A 2,697-nucleotide genomic window follows, 5' to 3' on the forward strand; every position below is an offset into this window, starting at 1 on the left:
AGCATGGTTAGGCAAAAAAAGAAATATTCAGATAACTAGATTTCTTAAATACACAAATGAACATGGCAGTGTGCAAGTCTCATCAATATGCAAAAACGGACTTAATGAAGCAGTAATCCCTCTATTAAGAATTTTCCACGTAAAGAGTTTGAACTTATGGTGAAACTTTAGAATTCATGAGAAAATGAAGTCATTTTTATTTCCCCTATGGATATTCCATAGTGTAAAAAGGTCGTTACCCATAATTTGAATTTCATTATTCATTTTCGCTCTCTATACTCTGCCTCTCTCTCTCTCTCGTGCTATTTGTAGTTTCATCATCATCTGCAGCAGAGGACGGCGTCTTCCCGGGCACGTTGTCAACGACAAGCCCCAGCACAATCTAGACCGGGGACCGAATATGGAGTGCAGAACTTGGTGGTGAGTGCAGGAAAGTCTGAGTTTGGCCATATACATCAGTGGTCGAACAGTGTCGATTTGCAGAGGAACGACGAGGCCGCTAAGGGTTTCAAAAGAGGTATGAGGGATTTGGAGGAACTCCTCTCTGACATTATTCTTTATTGAATGCTATTTCTCTATTTTATGTCCTTATTCTCTCTCTCTCTCTTGCTATTTCTCACTTTTCTGTAGTTTCATCATCATCTGCATCAGAGGACGGCGTCTTCCCCCCATGTTCAGCACAATCTAGACATCTTCTTGGCATTGGAATAGCAGATCCATCAATGTCTCCCTGCCGCTGAGTTCTCCCAGGTAATCATCCCATCTCTTTACTTTTATCCCAAATATTCCTTTTTTTTCTTAGACTTTTTCCTGGACAACTCCTATAAGAAGATTTATATCCGGAAAATAGTTTGGTTGGTGCTGCAATTAATATTTTTTTTGTCTGAATTAGATTGGTTTTGATGATATGCTTCCATCATTCCCACCGATTTTGATTGGAGAGATAGCGGCACCATGAGTCATTACAAATGGCACTTCTTTTCATTGGAGAAAGATCTCTTTTTGTAGTTTTGTCACCAAAAAAAAAGGTTCGGTTCATTTTGTTTTCATTGGTTCCTTTTGAAATAAAATATGACAGAATTTATTTAACAACCATCTCCCAATCATCATCCTTTTTTTGTTCTGTGCTTTATACGGGTTTTTTTATTTTTCCTTTCTTTTACCTTCAAGGTTATTATTTCTTTTTTTTTAATTTATTTTGGAATTTTGATGTCCTGTAATTCAAAATGTTCTTTACACATTTACGTTTTGTCTGATGGGTTCTAACTGTCTGGGGATTTGATTCAATGTAGGGAAAATGATTGCTTTTGTTATGGTTCTTATTTTGAATACTACTTGAAAATCAATCTAAATTAACTCTTCTAATGTGGAAAAAAACTGTGGTGCACTAAAGCTGTGGGATTTGGAAGAGGCAAAGAATATGTTGTTTCCTCCTATTTGGTTATGCAAAATTAGAAATGAAAGTTGGAATCTTCCCGTTTGGTAGTATTTTGTAACTATGTACTCTTGCGTATTGCGATTCTCCTTTCATGAATTAATTTTTAATTATCAAAAACGAAAATATAATTGTTATGTTTATACCTCCGTACAGATTTGAATTTTCTAAATGCATTCTGATTCCAATACTTGCATTTCGATTCCTTTCGTTAGATTCTGCAGTTACTATAAAGTAAATAAACTTAAGAACTAAGAATAAAAATATACAAGACAAACGGTGGAAATGAGGTATGTTGGAATCTTAAAGTTGAAGTCCATGGACAGTTGAACACGAAAAATCAATTTTTAAATATCACTTCTGATCATCTCAGCTGTGTTAAGGAAAGAGTTCCATGAAAGGAAATCTTTAAACTAGGATCCAAATCACTTCTGACAAGTCAGCCTTCTCAGATCCTACTGCCCTTCCTTAAATGTTAGTCGTTTGGATCCATTCCTTTTGTTCGATGAGTTTCTTGAAGGTTTTTCTTCTTTTATGGTTTCTGTAATATATCAATTTTCAGTCAGAAATTACAAAATCTTATTAAGGTATTGGTTTTTGCAGTTTCCGCTCCTACTGGATTGCCTGATCATCCTCATAGAGGTTTTGAGAATGTAACACACATGTTTGAGGTAAGTTCCCTTAGGTCCCCATTCATTTATTAAAATGAGTTTCTGTGGAGTTTGGATTAGGAGAAACTGAATCTGTGGTTGTTTATGGATTGCAGGGAGCTTTCACTCATCAAGATTTTGCAGGAAACAAGGGCACAATCAGACCTGGTGATGTACAGGTATTGATTCTGGTCAATTACTAAATCGCACCCTCTCCAGAATTGCAATTTGATGTATTGGGTCTCATTCAGTATTGTTGAGATTTGTTAGACTTCCTTTTTCCCCTTGATATGTCTCGTGGCCATTGCTATACTTTCTCTGTTCTATTCGATTGACAAGGTAATTTTGGTAAGTTCAGCCATGGGTATGTAATCTCTCAGACATCAATGATATCAAGTGTGTCCTTCTGATGGATATTTTAGCAGTGTAGGCTGATATTTGATCCTGTGTAATATAATGAGTTTTGGTATAATGATGATATGGCTCTTCTACAACACTATTTTCAGGGACACACTTTGCTATTGGGCACAATGATTACTTTTTTCATTAATCAGTTATTATTGCTCAAGATTCACCATAGACCCTTCTCCCCTCCCACCACCCCACCCCCCA

At 36.3% G+C, this 2,697-nt stretch overlaps 1 protein-coding gene across 2 annotated transcripts in view; it reads left to right on the forward strand.

The window, feature by feature from the left end:
• The first annotated feature begins 278 nt into the window (after nt 1-278).
• The window catches only part of LOC122086265 (pirin-like protein), a 4,390-nt gene continuing 1,971 nt past the window's right edge, over nt 279-2,697 (forward strand). The window contains exons 1-5 of one of the 2 annotated variants that reach the window (XR_006142376.1): nt 279-517; nt 631-750; nt 893-1,028; nt 2,039-2,106; nt 2,202-2,264. The gene's annotated coding sequence lies outside the window, so the exon portion shown is untranslated. The remainder of the gene's footprint in view (nt 518-630; nt 751-892; nt 1,029-2,038; nt 2,107-2,201; nt 2,265-2,697) is intronic. The other variant, XR_006142375.1, reaches the window with a different exon arrangement.

Source organism: Macadamia integrifolia, chromosome 8 (assembly GCF_013358625.1).
Source record: "Macadamia integrifolia cultivar HAES 741 chromosome 8, SCU_Mint_v3, whole genome shotgun sequence".
Classification (NCBI taxonomy): domain Eukaryota; kingdom Viridiplantae; phylum Streptophyta; class Magnoliopsida; order Proteales; family Proteaceae; genus Macadamia; species Macadamia integrifolia.